This window comes from Tenrec ecaudatus, chromosome 2, assembly GCF_050624435.1.
Source record: "Tenrec ecaudatus isolate mTenEca1 chromosome 2, mTenEca1.hap1, whole genome shotgun sequence".
In the NCBI taxonomy this organism is placed as follows: Eukaryota; Metazoa; Chordata; class Mammalia; order Afrosoricida; family Tenrecidae; genus Tenrec; species Tenrec ecaudatus.
Window position 1 is genome coordinate 33,061,977 of NC_134531.1, and position 24,495 is coordinate 33,086,471.

General features: G+C 49.7%; 1 protein-coding gene across 3 annotated transcripts in view; it reads left to right on the forward strand.

Moving 5' to 3' along the window:
• The first annotated feature begins 2,166 nt into the window (after positions 1-2,166).
• The window catches only part of RAI14 (retinoic acid induced 14), a 191,431-nt gene continuing 169,102 nt past the window's right edge, over positions 2,167-24,495 (forward strand). The window contains exon 1 of one of the 3 annotated variants that reach the window (XM_075540916.1): positions 2,167-2,612. The gene's annotated coding sequence lies outside the window, so the exon portion shown is untranslated. Of the gene's footprint in view, positions 2,613-2,845; positions 3,027-24,495 lie in introns of those variants that run through there. The other 2 variants (XM_075540915.1, XM_075540917.1) reach the window with 2 other exon arrangements.

Below are 24,495 nucleotides of genomic sequence, written 5' to 3' on the forward strand. Positions count from 1 at the left end.
TATAACAAAATCATCACTGAGAAGAAGGCGCAAGGGAACACTTGCTTGGCTCAGGGGTAGAATGCTGGCTTTCCACGAATGAGACCCTGGTTCAATTCCCACCTGTGCTCTTCACGCACAGTCACCACCATCCTCTCTCATGCTGAACAGGTTTCCGTGAAACGTTCAGATTAAGGCAGAGTAGGAAGGAAGGCCTGGCAATCTAGATTTTAAAAGAAGTGAAAACTTTATGGGTCACAACATCCCTATCATAGGGATGGCACAGGACTGGGCAGTGTGGCTGGGGTCCCAGTGAGTTGGGGTTGATTCAATGGTACCTAGCAATTGCCACAAAGAGGGTAATGTTACATATGCACATCTTTGAGGTTCAGGAAAAATAGCCTGCACACAGTAAATTCTCCATCTGTTTTCATTCTTAGGCAGGCAGAACTGTGCAGGGGGTTAGGAATGCACTGCTTCAAATCCCAGCACCATCACATACAAGTTGTGTAACTTTGGGCAAGTTTTTCACCCCTCTGGGTCCCAGTGCCCTCACGTGCATGCCCACAGGGAATAATGTTGGCACAGACCTGTTGTTGCCAGGTGCCAGTCCTGACTCATAGCAACCCTATGTACAACAGAACAAAACATCTCTCGGTCCTGTGCCATCCTCAAAGTTATTCTAATGTTTGAATATATTGTTGCAGCCACCGTGTCAACCTATCTCATGGAGGGTTTCTCCTTTCCTTCAACAAGCACGAAGTCCTGCTTCAGAGACTGGTCTCTCTTGACTACATATTGAGAGACTTGACTTCTTCCAAGACAGATGTGTTGGTTCGTTTGGTAGCCCAGGATATTTTCAATATTATTCACCGGTACCATAATTCAAGTGTACCCATTCTCCTTCCTTCCTCAGTCAATGCCCAACTCTCCCATGCAGATGAGGTGATGGACAATACCATGGTCAGGCGCACCTTAGTCCTCAAAGTAATAGGCTGGTTTTTCAATACTTGAAAGAGGCCTTGTATGGCAGATGCACCTGATGCAACGTGTCTTTTGATCTCTTGACTGCCACCTCTGGGAGTGTTGCTTGTGGATCCAAGCATGATGAATTCCTTGACAAGTTCAATATTTTCTTTAGCATGACTTCAACTTCAAATGTTAGTACAACATCTTTTTTTATTATAATTACAACTTCAATGTTTAGGATTACAAGAATAAAAACGAAGGTAGCTTGTCGTCCCAGCTGTCGCTGGGGTCCACAAGCAGCTTGCGCTCGGCTGCTAATCAGAACGTTGGTGGTTCAAACCTACAGTGGTGTCACAGGGAGAAGGCCTGGCCATCTGGTCCTGCCAGAATCCTTTATCTGTGTCTGTACCATTAGGGAGCGGTTCTACTCGGGAACACAGGGGAGTGGGGGGGGGGGGTCGCCATGAGTTTGCAAGTACCAGCTGCAAAGATGCTACAGTACATCATAAATATGAAACCCAATGAAATCTTACAAATTGCCAACTTTCAACGATGACCAGTAAACAGAATTGGCCAGGTCATACCCCTTTTCAGAGCGTGTTTATGATTTGATTTTATGGGGAGAGAGCGAGAGAGCTCACCTGCTTTCAGCTGCCTGTTTCGTGTTTCTCTAAGGAATCTTTGCTGTAGGAAGTGAAACTCACGCCACTAGTAACACGGCTTTTGCTCCGTATTTGGCAAATTCACCTGTTCAAGCTAAGACAAGCTGTTCCCTTGGAGCTAGGGCTAACAGATAAAGTCTGGTCCGTATTGAATTGAAGAGACCGCCCAGATGCTATAAACTGAACTCTGTTGGAGCGAATTTTACTTCTGTTACACTTCTTCCATTAACGTGCAACGGATCCCACCTGCGTAATCCTCTCACTACTTAGTTACTCTAGAAAACTTCTGGCCAAGTGCAAGGATTGCAGAGCTGGAGCGCGGGGGTGGGGGTGGGGTGGGGAGGAGGCGGGTCGAGGCGGGAGAAGGGAAGAGGGGGAGAGGGGTTTTGGCGAATAAAGACGTTCTGCGCAGTAGCTGGTTGAGTAAGTGGCGAGCATTGAAATTCATGGAATTACGAGAGGAGCTCATCTTGATCCAGACTCCCCCGGTTGTCAGTCGCTGGGGATCACAGAGAGGCTGCGAGTGTCGGGGTGGGGGGGGTGAGCACTGCACCCCGTTACCATCGCACACACCGCTGGGAGGGCGACCCCTGTCTGTGCCTCGGGTTGGGACCGCAGACTTAGCATTTCTAACTGCAGAGCCGAGCGCACGACCGGCGCGGCTCGTTTCCCCGAGCCACCTGAGGAGTGCGTTACGAAACAGCCACTCCAACCAGCTGGTCCCGTTCGGAGAATTTCCGCACATTCCAGTTTACTTTCTGTTCGATCGTTTTGGGAAAAGACGAGCGATCGGAACTGGGCGAGAAGGGGCGTGGATCCGTGGCTTTCACACACGCCCACAACCGCAGACAACTTTGAGAATCGCCCAGGAATCCCGACTCTCGGAGATCCGAGCTGCTCGAAGTCCCAGGACGGAGAGGACCGGGCGCTGCCACGGACTCCAGGTTTCCAGGACGAGGCGGGTCCGCGGAGAAGGGTCCCACGAGCCGTAGAGACCGCAAAGTAAGGCCCGGAGGTCCCGGGCGCGCGGGCCTCGGGGGGCGCAGCGGAGCCCGGCGTCGCGGGCGCACCTCCCGCTAGCCCGGGCCGGAGCGGGGCCGGGTCACCTGACTCGCGGAATTTGGGGCCGCGCGGGTGGAAGGGGAGGGGAATGGTTAGCACCTCCCTTCCCGCTCCCGCTGGATCCAGGGCGGCGGGGCCGGGCCCGGCGGCCACGTGGTGGTGCTGCGGCCGCCCCCGCCCCGGCGGCCCAGCCCGGGAGCCGCGGCGCCCACAGACCCCGCGGCGGGGAGGAGGGCGGGACGCAGCGCAGGAAGCCGAGCAGGAAGCCAGCCCGGCAGCCGCGTTTTCCTGGGGAAGCGGCGGACTGGGTGGCGCAGCCCGCGGGGCCCCGGGTGTCGCCGCCGGCTTGATGGGGTGAGTGCGCGGCGCCGGGAGTGGGGAGCCTCCCGCGCGCGGGGTCCCGGGCTTTCCCGTAGCCGCCTTTGTGTCTGGTGCGCGGGCAGGAGCGCGCGGACGGCCCGTCCCGGCTAGGTGGCCGCGAGCGTCCAGCCACCACCTCCAAGTGTCTGCAGGGCGCAGATCGGGGAGGAAGAAAGCGGATGGGTACCGAGTCCCGGAAAAAGCGAGGATCCCTACTAAGTTCGTAAAGGGGCGTTCTCCTGTCGGGCCCCTGCGCCCGGCAGGGCAGGCGGGCTGGGGCGGGGAGTAGGGCTGGGGACGCCGGCTTGCTGCCAGGCGAGGAGCGCGGGTGCGATGAATGACCAGACCCCGGGACGCCGGTGGGATGCTGCTTCGCGGCGGTGCCGTAGCCCACCTGCCTCGCCCGCCTGCCCGGTGCCCTGTTCTGCAGGGACCCCCGCTTCTGGGCTGACTCCCCTCTCGGGCTCAACCGGGACAAACTGGGGCCAGAGCGCGAGCGGAGACCGAGTAGCTCCGGCGACGGACGGAGGGTCAGCTATTGTTCCTTGTCTGACTTCGAGGAGCCCCGCGGCTGGTCCAGGGGCGCCAACAAGCCCACCCCGGGCCCGATCACTGCCCCCCACTCCCGAGGTCCTTTTCCCTCCGAGGAGCACCGACATGAGAGGGGTGTTGCAGCCGGGGTTTCGGGAGGAATCCGACTTGCAAGGAGGGAAGATGTGCCCCCATCCCGGCGGGGGTGTAACATCCTCGCACACGGGTCTTCCCTGCGGGCTCAGGCGGATTTGCATCTGCCGTGTAGTTTCTGTAGTTTGCAAGGTCCGTCTGCTAACCACCTGGCCCATTCTCTCCTGTGATCTCCAGCCGCCTGACCCCTTTTTGTGGCGAGGGTGCTGTGAGCCTGGAGAGGAAGCTCACTGGGTGGGGGTGGATTCTGGCCCACGCGGAAGCCCACTGGGACTCGCAGGAGTCCGGAGTGACCGCCTTGCGCTGGGTGTCCCGCTCCCAGGAGCTCGGCTGAGCCCCACTTGAGGTCCAGAGCTGGTCGCCTACAGCTCTGGCTGCTGTGGGCTCCAGGCTGCTGACTTCCCTGCCTCGCAGACTCACCCGTCATTTGTTGCTTTCCATCAGGAAAGAGAATACAGGATGGCCACTGAATGAGGGCTTGCTGCAGACTTGGCTGATGTGAGCCAGGAGAGACTCGCCTCCTTGAGGCTTGAACAAACTTGGAGGGGAAAGCATTATTCCGGGAGGGTGGCTTTTATCTTTCTGCCCGAGGGTACCCTGCTCATCTGTGGGGCCAACAATTTTATTCTAGATGCATGGCCCCTGATCACCTTTCTTTAACGCTGCCTAAGAAACTTTTTCCCCTTCAGCGTTTATGTGAGAGATTTCTCAAGTGCTTATCATTTTAGCCAGCACTTTCGGATCTTGGATCAAGGCTGTTTGCCGCACCACAGGGCTGTCACCGCTTTTCCCTGGTCATTCATTGTTTCGTGGCTTTTGGGTGGTGGTGGCGCTAACCCCATAGAGGAATTTTATTACTGTATTTGTGAGATTAAGTTTTTTAAAAATGAATGATCGACCCTGGGGACTCGATGGCATTTGTTTTCAGGCACATAACAACATAAACAACATAGCGAAATCAAAACACACCCAATACTGTACAGTGTGTGTACCAGAGGAATAACCGGAATGGGAATTGAAACCATGGAATGGGAGACCAGGAAGAGGAGCCTGAGACAGAGATTGAGTTGATTACTGGTAGGGCTGTGGAGAGTGACACACCTTCAAAGCCATGGTTGGTGGCCATCTTTAAGGCACTGTTGTTTCTGACTGTGTTGATCAAGAGATTTGGTTGTGATGAAATAGGCATGCTGTCTTTGTTTTCTAGGGGGATGATTAAAGTTTCCAGCAGGGCGTGGGCCCCTAATTTTCCCTGTTCTGATGATCTATCATTCCACTTGACCCACATTTTACACATCTGGGTCTATCATTCTGGGGATGCTTCTTCACCAGGACTGAACTGAGAAGAGCCAGATCAGAGTTCAGGTTATTCCTCCAGATGACTGCTTCTCCAACAACCTGAGGTGGTGACGTAGCATCTGTCTTACATCACTTCTGCTTGCTTCTCTGTGTCTAAACGGCTTGTTTTAGATCTCTGAAGCGCTCAGCCTAAGACACACTCCACATGCATTAATATAACAATGCATATGGGAATAGGAAAACCCTATTCCCGAGTTGTGTGACATCCGCAGATATCTACAGCACAAGGAGCCTCGGTGGCTCCAATGGTTAAGATGTTGGCTGCTAACTTGATTCAAACCCACCAGGCGCTCCAGGGGAGGAAAGACAGGCAGTCTGCTTCCATAACAGTTTGCAGCCTTGGAAATGCTATGAGGCCCTTGTAGTGGGTCCTTTAGGGTTACCCTGAGCGAGAGCCGGCTCAGCAGCAGTGGGTGTGATTTATAGTATATAAAAAGGAACTCCAAACCTCTCTGGAAACATTCTTTACATCTTTACATTTCAGTTTTCCATAAAGTTTTTGAAACCCTTTCAGATTTGGGGGAGACACAAGTAGACCTTGTGTCACACGGTTTTAACTGAGAAAACTAAGAGTTGGGAGAAAAGACAATTAGGCCGTGGGTTAATAGAATATGATGGAAAAGCTTGGCCTGCCCTCCTGCCCTCTGCCTCCTTTACCTTTAGAACAAAATAGAAAATACTTCAACAGTATCAAATATTTCAATTATACATCGAGAGTATAGTAACACATCCAACTACATCCTACCCAGAGTGATTCATTTTTCTATATTTGCTTCATTTACCACCCCACAAAAGTAAACTGGAACTGAAATATTTTATCCACTACCCCTCCTCTGCCTCCGCCTCTGTGTAACCACTAACATGTAGTCTATGAGGGGGCTTCAAAAAGTTTTTGGGAAAAATGGATTTAAAAGATATTAGAAATCATCCACAATTTTTTTCCTATTTAAAACTATTATTTTGTTTTTGCTAGGAACACACACAGCAGAACATACACCAATGCATGAATTTCTTTGCATCCACAGATTTTTGTAGCTCCTTCATATATAGATTCCAAGTATATTTTCGTATTTATGTAGATTATATATCCATAAACAATTCAATTGTGTTTGTGTAGAGGGAATTTTCTATAAATGACAGTTGTCTATACATAACCTAACCAAACCCACTGCCAATGAGTGGATTCCTACTCATAGTGACCCTGTAGGACTGTTTGGATTTCTGAGACTTTAAATCTTTATGGAAGCAGATCTAGACCTTGCAGCTAGCAGCTCCTTGTCTAAACGACTAGAGCACTAGGCTCCTCTAAATACATAGAGTTTGAATTTTAACACAGATTTTTATACTTTTGAGGTATGTGTAGATCTTTTAGTGGGAGTCTTGGTGGCATCATGGTTACAAGTTAGGCTGCTTCTTGCAAGGTCACTGTTTCGAAACCCTGTGTTAGGGTGGGCTGACCAGAGAAACAAATCCAAGGATATTCCTATATGTGTAAAAGAGAGCTTTATATAAAGAAGTGATGATATAGCAAGAAAACATCCCATCCAGTCCAACTCAAGTCCGTAAGGCCTCTTTGGACTCAGGTAGTCACAAGCAATGATGCAGAATGTAGGAAGATCACAGAGGGGTGGGTGGCAGTCATGTGGATCCAATGGCAGTGGCTGCATCACAGGGCTGTGGCAGCAACCAGGGTCAGCCAGCAGGACGGTGAAGGCAGAGAAAGAAGGGGAGGCTCTCAGGATCCTCCTTATGAGAAGGCTGTGCCACAAGGAGTCAATATCAGTCTTGTGTCCCGATGGGCAGACTAAACTCCACCCCTATACTTTTATACATCTTCAAGTTGACGTGTAATTATGTAACTACCACAAACCACCAGCTGCTTCATTGGAGAAAAAAAGGGGCTTTCTACTCCTGTAAAAAGTTACAGTCTTGAAACTCAGCCACACCCTATTGCAGTCCTACCCAATTGTAGTCCTACCCTGCCCTATGGTCGCTGTGAGTTGGCATCAACTCAATGGCAGTGAGGTGCGTTTTTGTTTGTTTGTTTTTAGTAGGTCATTTTTGGCACTTTAACTTCTACAGAAAATTTCAGGCTAAGGATAAATTACAGTAAATTATACTGTCCTTGCCCAGGAAAAATTAGAGTGTTGCCACATTTTCACTAACAGACACTTGTTATGGAAGGAGAGTTGATCTCTTACCACTTGTTTAATCGCATCCGCTGCTGCAATGAACATCTCCCAAAGGTTTTCCGTGGTACACGGTCAGACGCCTTTGTGTAGTCAATAAATCACAAGGAAACACCGTTCTAGCGTTCTCTGCTTCAGCCAAAATCATCTGGCCTCACAGTGATCCCCTTCCTTGTACCACGTCCTCTTCTGAATTCAGCTTTGGTTTCTGGCAGCTCCTGCCACTGTACTGTCATCATTTTTTAATCACTGAACTTGCATGGGATACTAATGATGCTGTTTGGTAATTTCCACATTCCTTTGGATGACCTTCCTCGAATGGGTACAAACATGGATCTTTCCAGTGGGTTCGCTAGTTGGTTGGTTCCCAATTTCCTAGCATAGACAGCGCTTCAGGCATCGCATCTGTTTGTTGAAACATCTCCATCGGTGTTCCATCTGTTGTGGGACCTGGCTTTTTTGCCAGTGCCATCAGTGAAGCTTGGACTTCTTCCTTCAATACCATTGGTTTTTTATCATGTGTTATGTTCTGAAATGGTGGAATGTCAAATGGTTTTTTCTTTTGTACAGTTGCTAGATGTTGGTTGGATACTTTCTTCATGGTTCACATGTTTGTCCCGTAGCAATCACAGTCTCACCGAATTTCTGAGAAAAGTGTGTTTCTCTGAATCTTTGCAGGTAATGTGCTCATTCTAGATCTGACTTCGTGCATCTGCCCATCAGACTTGGGCTAGGGGAAATTGTCTCTCTGTGGGGTGGTGGACGGAAACTGGTGCCTGGGGACCACCCAGGTGTGGTAGGGGATGTGGAAATACACCAAGAATGGTGACATAAAGCTCTTCCCTCCCAGCTCTGAAAACATCAACTGTTTGTGTGAATTGTGTGACTTCACGAGGAGCTAACCGAGGTTCGTCTGTCCTGTGTGTATCTGAGTAGGAGTTGACAAAGCAAAGCTAAAAATATCAAGGTCCTTTTAGGTATATTTAAATGGGAAAGAGGAACTTGGATTTTTCCCCCTATTAACTAATTATGCATAAATATTAGCATTAATTAACTATTTATGTATAAAGATAGCAATGGTATCTTTAAAAGATCACTAGAGTATTGAAACAGGGAGCCCTGGTGGTGTCGTGGTTATGAGTTGGGCTGTGATTCAAATGGTCGGCAATTCAAAACCACCAGCAGCTCTTTGGGAGAAAAGACAGGGTTTTCTACTCGCACAAACTGTTACCGTCTCGGAAACCTACAGGGGATCGCAATGAGTCCTCATTGACTTGATGGCAGTGGATTTTTTAGAGAGTATTTTTGAGAGAGTGTTGAAGCACAATCATTTTATCCTTTGAAAATAATATGGAAATAAATCATTGTGCTGTAGCTCCACATAGGGGTCGTTAACCTTCAACTGAAAATCACTAGCACAAAATTCTAACGGGAGCCCTGGTGACACAGTGGTTACCAACTGGACTGCTAATACCGCCTAGGAAATTCACAGGCCTGTCCTATAGGGTCACTATCTATTGGCATCAACTCAGTGACAATGACTTCTTTGCTTTATTATTAAAAATGCTGAATAATGAGAAGATAATTTTCTCCATGAGCTGAAAAGTGTGAGTGGCTTAAAGAAGCATAAAAATTGTGAATCAAACCACCAGCTCCCAACCCATCTAGTTAGTCTTTGGCTTCAGCCTCACTCATGAGCATCAGTTGCTTTATTCAGTATTTTAACAAGTAACTTGACTGAAGGAAATGAAACATCTTTCTGTTTGATGGAAGGAAGCATGCTTCATTCTTGGGCTTTGCGTTCTGTGTCCAGTACAGTGTCTGCCACATAGTACGTTTATCGAAATACACACATGCATACACGCACATGCATGGCCACGTCCTAAAGCCCCTCCTAGTGGTCATCACGTGCAGAGTCGATCTAATCTAGAAACGAATGTAACCAATACCCAAAGGAAAGGAGGTGAGAAAGTTCACAAGATGGAGTTCTCCTGCCTTCTTGGAGCCTCGCTAACCCTCAACTCCTTACTTATAGATAAGGAACGGGCTTCTGCTGCCTGTTTACCCTTGGGGGAAGAGAGCGCACTGTGCCCGATGGCTTCAACAGGTCGTTTTGTGTGCTAGGGCTTCCCCTTAGCTCACCTTACCTGTGACCTAGTCCAGGCCATTCTGTAGTACGTGGGCCTCATTGAAATCCAGTATCTTGCCAAATAAAGCCCAGGGCCACTGGTCGCATCTGACCAAGAGGATGCTTATAGGAGAATTCCATCATTTGTTCATCCCTGCTTCTAATTGAACAGAATGCAATGGTGGAAAACGTGCTGTTATCCAAGTAGCTTATTGTAGAGAACAAGAAAATAGCTTGACGTTTTTCTTGCCTTCATTTTCCTTAAGTTGACATTTGGTACATATTTCTGATGTCACTTACTGTGTTAGGTCGGGTTGACTAGAGAAACAAATCCAGAGACACTCGTGTGTAAGAGAGAGCTTTCTATCAAAGAGCAATTATATATTAAGAAAACATCCCCGCCTAGTCCAGATCAAGTCCATAAGCCCCATATTAGCCCATAAGTCCGATAATAGTCCATAACTCCCTCTTCATACGCACACAGCTACATGTAATGATGCAGAATGCCAGGAGAAGATCACAGGCCGGTGGGTGCAAAGTCTTGTGGATCCAATGCCGGTGGAAGGATCTCCAGGTCTCTGGCTTGCTGATCTCCTAGTGTGGCTCTTCAACAGAAAGGTGAAAGCAGAGGAGTGGATCTCACAGCACATCATGACATGGCTTGTCAACAGGAACTCAAAGGCGGAGAGAGTGTGTGGTTCACTTCCAGAGAGAAAGAGAGGAAGTTCCCAGAATCCTCATGAGAAGACCACGCCCACAACGAGGCATCACCAGGCTGCAACCTGATTAACAGGCTAGACTCCACCCCTATAGTTATTTATCCAGTTGACATGAAATTATGTAAGGAACACATTTACCAGCTGGTCCATACTCTAACCTATCCATTTCCCCAATAATTGCTCATATTACTCCCCCCCTCAAATAATTGATCATCTTACTTAAAATAAAACATATTGCCCCCTTTTTCTTAACCCTATTAGATATCGTGGTTAAGTAAGAGTACAGCTGGATTAGAGGAGGGCTTATTTACCACCTGCAGGATGCAGATGACACAACTTTGCTTGCTGAAAGTGAGAAGGGCTTGCAGCACTTGATGATGAAGATCAAGGATCACAGGCTTCAGGGTGGTTTATAGTTCAATGTAAGGAAGACCAAAGTCCTCATAACTGGAGCAATAGATAACAGGATAAATGGAGAAAAATGTGAAGTTGTCAAGCATTTTGTCTTAGTTGTATCCACAATCAATGTTTATGGAAGCAGCATTCGAGAGATCAATCAAACGATGCATTGCATGAGGTAAATCCGCTGCACAAGATCTCTGCAGAATCTTGAAGAGCAAAGATGTGACTCTGAGGAGTAAAGGCACGATATTCTCCCCTGCCTCATACTCACTGGAAACTTGGACATTGAATAAGGAAGAAATTGAATAGAAAAATAGATAGATTTGAATTGTGCTTTAAAGAATATTGAAAGTACCACGGACAGACAGATCTGTACTGGAAGAAATAGGCCATAGTGCTCCTTAGAGGCAAGGATGGCCAAGACTTCATGTTACATGCTTTGGGCATATTGTAGGGGACACCAGTCCCTGGAGAAGGACGTCATGATTGGTGAAATGGAGGGATGGCGAAACAGAGAAAGGCCCTCCACGTGCTGGCTTGACACTGGCTGCAGCCATTGGCCCAGGCACAGGAGCACTTGTGAGGACGGCACAGGACCGTGGAGGGTCCCGTTCTGTTGTGCAGAGGGTTGCTATGGGTCGGAGCCGATTCGATGGCACCTAACAACAAGAACAAAAAATTAGTCTTTTTTCTATATTGAGTGCGTTTTGGTCCCCTCTCGCCCCTCCACCGATGTGGCCTCCAGATGAATTCCGCTTGCTTGATCTAGAAGGTTCCCTTTTAAAGCAGAGCTGCCCTCACCTTCAACGACATGAGCACATACACATTTTTTACTTCCACTACATCTGTTTAGTTCCTGTTGGTAACTGAAGTGATAGAAACTGAGCGAGGAAACGGTTCATTCTGACCGGGTTAAAAGGGGGCCCAGGGAACAACATAGAGAGAGTCAAGGGCTCCCCAAGAGCAGTGTCCATTGTAAGCCAGGGCCAGAACCCATGTCACTGTGATTCTGAAACATTTCGATTCATTAAATGGGTATTTCTGCAAACCCGATGCCAGTTTTTGACCCCCTTTTTCCAGTAGAAAAGTTAATTATATTCACCAACGCATTAGATGCAAGTGTATAATAAATAATACAGTTACATATGTTCATGATTTTAGCAATTGCAAGAGATTTCTCAAAACACTCTCCCTCCCACCTCTTGAGCCCCAGACCTCTCTAGCCACCTCTTGTTCCACTAGTCCACAAGTGAATCTGGGCTTTTGTTTTTCAATTGATTTTGGGGGTCTCCCCCCACCCCAACATTTTTTCCTCACAGTTTATACGGGACCTCTTAGCATAATCCCCATCACAGCAGTCAGTAGACGTAGGGAGGCACCATCGAGCTCTTTGGGGCTTCAGTTGCGGATGCTGGCGCTCCTGTGGTCCATCCGTCTGTTGGGTAAGTTGTTCCTGTATCTTCGATTTCCTTCCCTTGTCTTTCCTCCTGATGGAAAAACCCCGGACTCTGGAATTTATCTGGAAAGTCTTGTTGTGTTTGCCCTGTTTACCCTGAAGGGGCAGGAGCAGCATCACAGGGGGTCTGTTTTCAGTCACTGACAATTTGGGAGTGAAAAGAAATACATGGAAGGTTCTACATACCCCAACAGGAAAACCACTCGCCAGTTGCTATGCCAACCAGTCCACACCTCATTGGCCATTTTTAGAAACTATTTCTACTGGATACAAAACAACAATAAGCATGCTCTTTAAATTCAATAGAAACAGAGGCTCTCTAGTCTATTTCACAGAGGCCTGATGAATTCTAAGGGTGGCCCTGAGTTCCTCACCCCAAGGACAGTGTCTTTTTGGGCTGAATGGTCCAACTGTGTGCTTCCTGGCTTTGCTGTTGCAGGAGGGAATTGAGCTGCCCCCAGTTCTCACCTAGCCACACGCCTAGGCTCCACGATGCAGACCTTTGGCTTTGCCCAGGTGGTGGGAGATACCTCCACCGGCTGCCTCTGTTGTGAGTTCTTCTTGGCTTGGTGGGGCAGCCTTGTTGAGTCCTGCAAAAGACAGGGTCCCATTTGGTTGTGGGTGAGCTGACCCTCATCCAGAAGCCTGCTCTTCCACACACTGCCTGCCTGGTGCAGGAAGTAGCAGACACCATGGCCAGGCACCTTGGGATGGTTCCAGGCTGCTACAACCAAAAATATAGAGCTGCCCTAGGACCCAGCGTGTCTGCATCTCGTCTACCTCCCCTGCCCTTACCCACAAGGGATTGGAAAGAGGTATTCAAATACACACACACACACACACACACACACACACACACGTGTGCGCGCATTCAGGGCAACACGATTCTCAGTAGCCAAAAGGTGGAAAGAGCCCATGTGTTTGTCAACTGATGGATAGACAAGATGCAGTCTCTCCATAGGAGGAGCTATATTTAGTCACCAACAGGAGTGAAGGCCTGAGCCCTGCTGCCACATGAATGGAGCGTGAAAACGTGGAGGCCGAAAGAAGCTAGTCGTAAAAGGCCACGTATGAGATGCTCCCATTTAAAAGGCTCGAAGAGGCCAGTGTTTAGAGGCAGAAGCAGATGAGTGTTAGGCATCGTCCCAGCTTCTCAGGGTGATGAAAATGTTCTGGACTAGGTGGTGGTGCTGGGCGCACAACATCATGAAGGTGCTCAGCCCCTTTCAGATGGTATGTAAGCTTTTACACATTTGAAACGAAGAATTGGGTAAGCGGATATGCTGGTGGTATATTGAGTGGAGCTGTTAGCCGCAAGGTCAGCAGTTCGAACTCACCAGCTGTTCCTTAGGAGAAAGACGAGGCTTCTACTCAAGTAAAGATTTACAGTCTCAGAAAGCCACAGGGGCATTTGGTTGTACTCTGGCCCCATTGGGTCACTATGTACCGGAATCGACTTGATGGCAGTGGGTTTGGTTTTTTGGGCTTGTGCTGCCTGTAACGGAGGGTCCACAGTGCTGGCTCTGAACCAGCCACTTTAGTTTGACAACTTCTCTGCACCAGGCTCTGTGCTGCTGGGCTTCTTATTGTTGATTGCCTGTGAGCACAGAGGTTGATGGGATAACTGAGCGTTACTGATAGATAGATGAATGACAATCCCTTCCCTTGTGGGGCTCAGGGTTTTGAGCAGGTTAAGGTAGTTCCCCCGAACCTCTATCGTACAACAAGCCTGACTGGCAGTGTCTGGAGTGAAGTAGGGGTGAGGCAGGGTGACACCTTTCACACAGGAGACAGGCCGAGAGACGTGAACTGACCTCTTGGGGTGTGATGGGAGTTAGGAAGGGGCAGAGCTGCATGCGCACCTGTTCTGCCTGCTCAGAGCCCAAGGCTCCTGGGTGCACCTTTCTGTCTCACAGGTAACCACTGACCTGCGGAGCCTTATCCCGGGCTCATGCGGCCAAGAAAGAAGGCATGCATAGTTTGGGGTGGGCAAAGAAGAGGGTGAAGAAGGTGAAATAGGACAACCGGAGGCTGGGTGGTGGTGATAGGGGACAAGCGGGGAATTCCAGGAGAGGCAAACAGCCATGACAAAGGTCAGAAAAGATGTAGAACCTCTCGGACCGTTAGCACCCCGCTCACCAGGTGCATTGTTGTTTGCGGAAAGGTAAATGCCTCTGTGGACTCGTCCTGTGACAAGACAGTGACCTGAAGGCCTGCTTTCATAAAAGACGGCAGCCTGGTGACTGGCCATCTTTCCAGGACAAGAGGAACACTTCCTTGTGGGGGTCATTAGCCCCCGCCCCCCATCATTTAAGAGCAGATAGGACCCTTCCTATCCTAACCGGGAACTCAGCAGCCCCTCTGCACGGGAGCTGGAAGCCTGGTGGACCACGGCCTGCATGGGCTTTCTTGTAAAGGCTGCAGAGAGGGCAATGCAGGATGAAGGCTCTGCCACACACATGCCCTCTGAGGCGTCTGCTAGTTCCGTGGTGGCATTCTCGCCTTCCCTGTGGGAAGCGGTGGTAGAGTCACTGCCAGCGTGCACCTCCCACGCAGCTGCCACCTGACTGCCCACGGAAAGTTGCCTGGCGCTGGGATGCCACTGCCCAGGTGTCGGCAGAACATCCAGACTGAGGCAGAGCAGGAAGAAAGGTCTGTCCGTCTCCATCTGCAGTCAGCCAAAGCCAACCCCAAGGCTGAGGGCAGTCCGATGTGCAGCCCCTCCGGGGGATGGCACAGGACCAGACATTTCATACTGTGGAGCCATGGGGCTGCCATCGAATTTTCTTTTGGGGAAAAATGTGCCAGGCTTTCAGCTTTTTTTAAAAAAGGAAAACATTATTCAGAGATGGCAAAAAAAAAAAAAAATGAAAGCCAATCTGCACGCATCCACCACTGCTGCTACTGACCTTAGGTCCGTAATTACAGTAACTCTTTTTTTTTTTTTTTAAAGCAACTCAAAGTTTACTTGACTCCATGTTAAATATTGTTTGGGGCCCAGGCCACTGGCTGTCACTTTGCATGTGCCCCCGACGGAGACATGTTTTCATGAGTGGGGATGTGCCCCGGTGCCCATGGGTACCTTTGGCATTGCCCTTGGGGTCTCCCAGAGCACTGGTCATCACCTCCTCACTGGCCAGACTGGCTATTGTGCAGGTAACTCAGGCCGCACTTAGCATGCACGTCACTGGCTTCGATGACCTTGTGTAGCTTGGGGGCCCGGGACGCCAAGCCTACATCCACCACGTAGATATGAGAGGAGATGAGACTGGGTAGCACCAGCTTGGGGTGCGACATGCTGCTGTCCCCGAAGCAGCTGCTGCAGGTGTTCCACGTCGAGTGGGACAGCTCGTCCTTCAGGTGGGGCACGGGGAGCCAGTGGATGGCCTGGCAATAGTGGGGAGACTGGGGGTCAACGTCCACGGTGGCCAAATACTCCGGGGCCTCAATGCCCATGTTTCGGTAAATGCAGGGCAGGTAGACAATATCTCTTCCTGGGGTCCTTTCATGGCCTCCAGGGGTGTCGGGTAGCCGGGTCCACACTGCCCACATTTCGTGGTCGTACTGTGCCTTTCTTTGTGGTCCTGGTGGGTCTGCTTGCTGGGAGCGGGCAGAGGTGGAGAGCAGCTGGCACTGTGCACAGTAACTCTTGTATAACTGGATTCTCTCTGTGCTACACCACTTCTCATAGTGCCGAGCGAACCTTTATGTGCGTTTCTCTGTGGCTTAGCCACTGGTCTTGAAGAGCCAGCACGAGGCACGCGGAGGGCAGGGACTGCCTGCCTGTAAATAGCTCCTCTCCCAAGTGCTGCTGCCTGGCCAATCTGGTGACAGCGGTGGTACTGCTGCTGCCTTGTTTAGCAGCAGGCTCTCTCCTTTCAAACAACCCTTGATTATTTTAAGTGCATACCCCTCAGAACAAAGAGCATTTGATCCTCCTGACATGGGAAGTGGGTGTTTGTGCTGAGAGAAACAGAAGCGGCTTGCGCTATCCTGGATGGTATCGGCTGCGGGCTTTGGTGGCGGCCGGCCGGCTGTGGGTGCCTCTGTGTGCAACTGCCAGGAGAAGCCTCACCTGCACCCCCGGCCCTGGGCCTGCCTCATCGGATGACTCTTCCGTAGAATTCCTGCTTGAAATGATAATTTCAGTGTTTTCCATTGTCGTGAGTTGGTTTTTTTTAGGCTCAGAAAGTTGTAAGATGGGATGTTAGAATCATTTTCTCAGGAGAACTATCCCCGTGATAAAGACTAAGCCCTTTTTTCGAACCCCCAACCCAGTCGGGTAGTTTGCTGGCTTTGCTGAGTGTCAGAATGGTCACTTTGCTTGCCCATAATTACCTGTTTTCCTTCTCTTGACTTGGTATCTTTAGTCAAACCTACATAGGACAGGATTTGCTGACCCTTGAGTGCAGTGAAATTAGTTCTTCCAAATATGGTCAGTAAGTGAAAGGTTCAGAGAAACAAAGATCCTTAGCCCCCGTGGCATTGTGGGTTAAGCGTTAGGCTGCTAACCACAAGGCCAGCAGTTTGAAACCACTAGCTGCTCTGCGTTAGGCCGGGGTTGACTCGAGGAGCAAATCCAGGCATGCTCATCTATGTGTAAGAAAGAACTTCGGAACAAGAAGGATGATTATAGATCAAGAAAACATCCCAGCCCAGTCCAACTCAAGTCCCTGTGTCCGAGACTAGTCCACAAGTCCCTCTTCAGACTCTTGAAGCCACATGCAATGGTGAAGAATGCAGGAACATCACTGGCTGGTAGGTGCAGAGTCCTGTGGATCCAGTGGTGGTGCTCTGAGGGCTCTGAGTGACTCAGTAGCAGGAAGGTGAAGGCAGAGAGCGAGTGGGCCATCGCCAGAGTCACTTATCTTGGTGACACCTCCAAGTGAGGTCATCAAACTGAGATCTGATTGACAGGCTAAACTCCACCCATATCTTCTTACCAGTGCCATGCTGGCACAAAAAACCAACTATCACATGCTCCTCAGGAGAAACATAAAGGCTTTCTACTTCCATAAAGAATTACAGCTTTGGAAACCCACTGGGGCAGTTCTCCTCGGCCCTGTAGGACCGCTGTGAGTTGGCATTGACTCAGTGGCATCCCAGCTTTGCAGCAGCACATTGACAGAAAACTGCCAGAAGTTCAGGCCAGGTTCAGAAGAGGACGTGGAACAAGGGATATCATTCCCAATGTCAGATGGGCCTTGGCTGAAAGCAGAGACTATCAGAAAGAGGTGTACTCTGTTGCATTGACTAGGAAAAGGCATTTGACTGTGTGGACCGTCATAAACTGGATGACCTTGAGAAGAATGGGAATTCCGAAACACTTCATTGTGCTCCTGCAGAACTTATACAGGGAGCGGGAGGCAGTTGTGGAAATACTGCATAGTTTAAAATCAGGAAAAGTGTGCAGCAGAGTTGCATCCTCTCACAATACTTGTTCGATCTGTACGCTGAGCGGGTCATCAGAGAAGCTGGGTGATATGAAGAAGAACGTGGCATCAGAATCTGAGGGAGGCTTATTAAACAGCTGCAGTATTCAGGTGAGCGTGAGGAGGAATTGGAGCACTTGTTGATGAAGATCAGGATTGTAGCCTTCAGTAGGGACTACAACTCAATGGGAGGAATACCAAGATCCTCACAGCTGGACCAATGGCAACGTCGTGATACGTGGAGGAAAGATTGATGTTAGCGAGGCTTTTGTCTTTCTTGGATCCACAATCAGTGCTCATGGAAGCGGCAGTCAAGAATTCGAAGGTGCGTTCAGCAAATCTGCTGCGCAAGATCTCTTTAGGGCATTTAAGAGCAAGAATCTTGCTTTGAGGACCAATGTGAGAGTTAGCTATTGAACAAGGAAGAGCATAGACTAGATGCATTTGGATTGTGGTGCTGAAGAAGAATATTGAAATTACTACCGATTCCTAAAAGGACAAACATCCGTATTGGAAGAAGGAAGGCCAGCGACTGCATGTTACATACTTTGGACATATTGTGGGGAGAGACCAGTCCCCGGAGAAGGACGTCGTGTTTGGTAGGGAATGAGGGCAGTGGAAGAGACTGATGCCGGGGCTGCATCAGTGGGCTCAGACATAGGAACCATTGTGAGGCCGTCGCAGGAATGGTCAGTGTTTGTTCTTTTTATTACAGTGACGGTGATTTGGGGGCAGGCCTCGTGAGGCCCATATGCATGCTCCATTGTTGTTAGTGGGTGACCATGAGCAAATCAAAGTTAATAGGGGGTTTCGCAGAGTTTGTGGGAAAATGGAGCTGATGATAACGGAGGTTTTCCCACGATCTTTTTGAAAGCCCCCATGTACCTTTCTTAATTTTCCTTCTAAAATGGCAAGCTCTTGAGGAGCCGTGGCATTTTCACATGTCAACCCTTTTAGCATCGAGTACAAAGTGTGTGGGCTTGCGGGAAGGGCTGTGCTGGTGTGGTGGGGGTGAAGGAGTAAGGGGAGCATGCTAAATTTTTGTTAGTGTTAATGGATGCATTTCTTACTATATCTTACATAGCGTAATGCTGTTTGCTTTTGCCTCCCCGAACAGAAAGCAGTTGAACTTTGAGCGATAGGACGACCTGGTAGCACATTCCTGAAGCTGGCCTTCGGGAACCAGGTGGGCCCGGACTCCCACAGAGCAGACACGGATAGAGGAAGGTCGGAAAGGCTCTTTGTAGTTGGGATAGTGTGGTCCTTTTTGGCGGCCAGAGCCCCTGGGGAGGGATGCCTGGGCGTTGGAGCCATGGCTAGGCCTCTCTTGGAGTTGCCATTAAAATAGGATGAGGGTGAGTGACAGCATGTTTGCTTTCGGTCACATCTTCACCATGATTTAAGGATTGCTGCCCCCAGGGTTACCCTGAACCCTGAAGGCTGCTGGGTCCAGCTGAGCCCAGCCCAGGGCCACACGTCTCCACAGCTTACCACCTCCCACCGTCGCCCCCAACACCTCTGGTTAGGTGCCATCCTATCCCAGCGTCTTCCTCTTTTTGCTGCCCCTCCACTTTACCATGCATGGTGTTCTTTTCTAGGAACTGGTCTCCTAACATTATGTCCAAAGTACACGTGTGGTGACGTGTTGCCTTCCTTGCCTGTAAGGAACAGATCGACTGTACACCTTTCAAGGCATATTTGTCTGTTCTTTTGGCAGTTCCATGGAACTCCCAATGTGCTTCTCCAGCACCAGTATTCCAATGCATCGATTCTTCTTCGGTCACGCTTATTCTATGTCCAACGTTCACATGCATATGAGGCGATTGAGAAGACCATGGGGCTTGGGTCGGGCACATGTTAGTCCTCAAAGTAACATCCTTGCTTTTCAACACTTAAGAGGTCTTGCCTCTTACTTCACTGTTGTCCTCTGTTCATCTGCAGCGTCTGCTAGGGGGACAGCTTCCATCAGGGCCCTCAGCTCTCTGGAGCCAAATGCCTGGGGATCAGAGTCCCTTTTGGCTCTCCTGGGTCCCAGCCTATCCTAGTCCCCAAGACACTGTCTCTGGGCCCAGCTGTCACAGTGATACTTTTATTTTTTGAGGGTTTTAAATAAACGGGTGTTGTGAGCTGCTGTTGGTCACCCCGACTTGTGGTGGCCCAGGTGCAGTGGAACAGAGTGCTACCTGACCGTGCCCCACACCCTCATGCCCCACTCTAGTTTGCCCACTGGCGGTCCACAGGGTTCTCACGGGCTCTCTTTCAGAAGGGGCTCTCCAGACCTTTCTTCGCAATCTGTTGCAGACCGGAAGCTACCCCAGAAACCTGAATCCGCATCAGAGGAGCTCACAGGCAAGGAAGGGTTGGAACGCATCCAAAGGCCAACGTGCTGTTCTTCAAAGGCCCTTGGAGGACGGAGTCGAACTGCCCCGTGGGTTTCTGAGGCTGCAAGTCTCTATGGGAAGAGACAACCTCTTCTTTTCCCCCTTGCAGTCACCGGTGCTTGGGGGCTGCTGACCTTGGAATTAGTTTACCAACAGAACCCACTATCAGGGCTCCTGCAGAGCAGATGCGGGAACAATCCACAGCTAAGCTGCTAAGGGAGGAATGGCCACTTCCAAACCTGCAGGTTGCCTGGGCATGGGGGGATCATCCCATTTAGTCTCCCGGAAACAACCGCAACACCACTTGCTATGGCGTCAGTGCTGACTTGTGGCGACCCGATGTGCGCCAGACTAGAACTCTGCCCCAGAAGGTAGCTGTAATCTTTGGGCGGTAGCTCACCAGAGCCACCTGTAGACTCACCTCTGTGCAGATCTGAGCCATGAGTCTCGCTCTGTTTGTAGCTCAGGACTTAGCCATTGGTCCCACCACAGTCTCCCATCTGTTGACAGTCCGAACCCAACAATAAATAAATACTTACTGCCATTGAGTCACTTCTGACTTATAGTGACCCTATAGGACAGGGTAGAACGGCCTCTGTCGGTTTCCTAGACTGTAACTTTACATTATTTACAGGGAGTAGAAAAGAAAGCCTCGTCCTTCTTCCATGGAGAGACTCGTGGTTTCAAACTGCCGACCTTGTGGTGAGCAGCCCAATGTGTAGTCATTATGCCATCGGCGCTCCAAAGAGTTCTTCATTCCGTCTCTGGGTTTGACAAGTACATTTTTGAGCTGACTTCAGAAAGGGCTGAGGGAAGAGGCAGAGATACGATAGCAAGTCAGGGTCCTGGGTCCTGCCTTGCTTTGGTAGCTGAGGAGACTGCCCGAGGCAGATGGAACACATGCGGAACCACCTTCTTATCTGTCTACCTCACAGTTTGCAAGCGGCAGAGACCCAGTTTGAGCTAGTTTCGCCTACAAAGGGAGAGTCTTGGCTGTGATACAAAATCCTGTGCTAGACGTGCGTGATTGTAACAGGGAATTCTGCGCTCTCGGGCTCTGCCTGCTGTACTTCCCTCTCAGGCCAGCTCTTGGGCAGGGTGGTTGGGTGGGGGGAGACAGGGGGGTGGAGAATCTGGTGCTCAGGCGATGTCCTGAGTGGCGGCCAGGCCCATGCTGCCCAGCTTCTCCATCAGAGAAGGGCCTCCCTGCCTTTCCCCTCCCACCGCCTCTTCCCTGTCCTTCTCCCAGCCCCAGGAGAGATGCTTCTAGCCCTGCTGAGCACACGCCCTGCTCCTCAGGAAGTGTTCTCTATTAGAAGACCTGGTTGAGAGGAGGGAGGGTTGGAGGAACCGTTTTCTAAAGGAAAGTTGGTGCTGTTCTCAGAATAAGGGGGCGCTGCTGAGAAAACCTATTATCATGGACCCGCTCTCCCGAGCTCATTGACTTCAAGTGGATTCCAACTCGCGGCATCCCTGTGGACAGTGGAGCCGTGCATCTTTCACAGTGGCAGCAGACTGACACTTCTTTCTCTATAGAGTGGCTAGTGGGCTTCGAGAACCGCCAACCTTTCTGTTAGCAGCCAAGTGCTTTAACCCCCGTGTCAACAGGGCTCAGGGCCTCTGGTAGACCCAGTGCACTTGTACAAACGAGAATGCTGACACTGAAGGTCATGAAGATACACGCGTGCCTTCACAGGAGCCAACACCCATTCTCTGTTGCAGATGAGAAACATACTTTCATGACTATGTGATGCTCAACTGGTGTCGTTGGGGCAGCGAACCAAACTGTGTGCTCTCCCCATCCCCCCATTCCCATTCCTGGGGCATCAGTGTTCAGAGAATCAATTGTACTAAGTCATGGGCTTATCCCTGATTCTGAATCGTAGTTAGGGCTGTGATGCCATGACGGGATTTCAGAGGGTTGAGCAACCATTGTGAGCGTTCTAAGTGACATGCCCCAAATTCTAGAATGTGGAAAGACCAGGGTGTCCCCCTTTTGAAAACCGTTCAAACCAAGAACTGATGAAACAAGCGTAAGGCAGCTTTTTGCTGTCGCATCTTTCTGGGGTGACAGCAGGGGGTGGGGGGGACTAACTAGAATCATACAGAAAAGCCTACCTCAAGCTTACTCTAAAGAGAGGGATGACTGCCGAAATCTTTGCATAGAAAACGCCCTTATTTGTTTGTTTGTTTTTGCGCGGGTTCTTTTAAAAGTCTGTTTCATAGAAATAGAACTTACATCCATAAAATTCTGCCATCCTAGTACACAATTTAGTGACTTTAGTCCCTTGATAGAGCTGTGCAGATAGCACCAACAATCGAGTTCTAGAACATTTCCCTCATTCCCAAAAGATCCCTCGGGGTCATTTTCAATGGTTCCCAGCTCCCACTCCTATCCTAGGCAACCACTAATCCACTTTCTGTTTCCGTAGAGTTGCCTGTTCTGGACTTGACCGTTTAGAAACGGAACCGTATGATGCGTGGTCTGTTGTGTCGGCCTGTCCTGGTGGCACCACGACTGGTCTTCCTTTGTTTAGATCTGCCACGTTTTGTTCGGTTCGTTCTTCGGCATTCGAGTTGCTTCCATTCTTGTACTATTAGACTGCAGCTCTGGGGACTCTTGTCCAAGTCTGTGTGTGGACATGAGTTCTCATTTCCCTCGGCTAGATACTGAGGAGTAAAATTTCTGGGCTGTGTGGTAAATTGATATATTTAACTTTTTAAGAAGCTGCCAAACCACTTTCCAGAGGACTGTGTCGTTTTCCATTTCTGCCAGTTTGAGGTCTCATCTTCCGTTTTTTTGAGCTTGATTGGTGCTGTTGGGTTTCGGGCATGGGCAGGAGGAGCCTGTTCCCACAGAACCACCCATGGCTGTTAGGTACGTGCGGGGCGGGGAGAGGGAGATGGTGGTGTCGAAGTGAAAGCAGCCCGGGTAGTGGTTACTCATTGGGCAGCTAACCGTATGGTCGGCGGTTAGAAACCACTAGCCACTGCTCTGGAGAAAGAGGAGGCTCTCTCCTCCCGTAAAGAGTTGCAGTCTTGGAAACCACAGAAGCACTTCTCTGTCCTGTGGGGTTGCTATGAGTCAGCGTGGACTCGGTGAGGTTTTTCAGTTCATTGAAGTGAACCTCGAGAGATAGAGAAGCAGAATTGGAGGGGCACTTTAGAGCTTCTCTTAAAGATAGGCTCACCAAAGTGAACAGATACAGGTGATGGTTGAATAGCAAGCCAAGGTTCCCTGGGTGACAAAAGCAGTTTGCACCCAGGGACTAACCCAAAGGCTTGGTGGCTGGAAAGAAAGGCCTGGCGTTCTGCTTCTGTAAGGTGACCGCCAAGAAGAGCTGGCATATACTTACTACCACCCAGTGGACTCCAACGCATGGCGACCTTACAGGTTAGGGTAGGACTGCACCTGCGGATTTCCGAGACACTCTTTCAGGAGTAGAAAGCCTCATCTTGCACCCACAGAGCAGCTGGTAGTTTTGAACTTCTGCCCTTGCAGTTAGCAGCCCAGCTTGTAACCCACCCCCCACCAGGGCTCTTACAAGAAGACCTTACATAGGTCACTTCTGCTGTGTAACACACTCTCCCAAGTTGACCTTCACGTGACAGCAAAAAGCTCAGTTTGGCTAGCAAACAACATGATAAATGACACTGACTCTAAATTGTACTTATCAAGAATGCCGAATGGCAGATATTCTGCTACATTTGTATCTGCCATAATTTTTTTTAAGTCAAGGACAAACATAAATAAATAAATAAAGAATGATTGTATAGTACTGGGATGGTTAGTATATTTCAGCAGTAGCTTGCTAAATTAAGTCCCTGATTTTTCAATTGGATGGGTGTAATCCTTGAAAAGGGGCCCCGGTGGCCTGGTGGTTCAAGTGCTCAGCTGCAAACCACAAGGTTGGCAGTTTGAACCCACCAGCTGCTCTTTGGGAAAAAGATGAGGCAGTCTGTGCTGTAAAGCTTTACAGCCTCGGAAACCCGTGGAGACAATTCTCCTCTGCCCTTTGTTTACGCTGATGGTGAGTTCGAATCAACCCAACAAGGGTCACTTGGGCATGAGGTGGCTTTGGGACCTCAATAGGCTCATTGACAGACTACATCATAATGCTGCCAGAGCCCTGCCAGGGGGTTCTCTGTCTGTCTGTCTGTCTGTCTAAGTCAGTGCTGCTGGCTCTGGCTGGTTCCCAGATCAAGAATTGGCCCTGGATGATGGTGGGTTTTATTCTGAAAGATGCGTGATGTGGTTGGTTGTTGAGAGAATTGCTGAATGGTACCCAGGATGAGGAAAGTTGTGAGTCTAGGGAGATGGATTTTTTCGAGAGTTTTGTTGTTGTAGGGTGGCATCAAGTTGGTGCCAACTCATAGCAGCCTTAAGTCAACAGAATGAAACATGGCCACATCCTGCGTCCCCACCCCCACCCCAGCCAGTTGCTCTTACGCTTGAGCCCATTGTTGCTGCCACTGTGTCCATCCACTTTGTCCAGGGTTTTATTCTTTTTCACTCATTCTCTGCGTCCCGGAAACTTGTCTCTCTTGATAACACGTCCAAAGTACGTGAGAAAGAGTCTTGCCATCCTTGCCTCTAAGGAGCACTCCTGGGTTTGTTCTTTGGGCAGTCCGTGGTCCTTTCAAGATTCTTGTCGCCACCACAATTGTTGTAATGCATCGGTTCTTCTTCTGTCTACATGGTTCTTAATGATA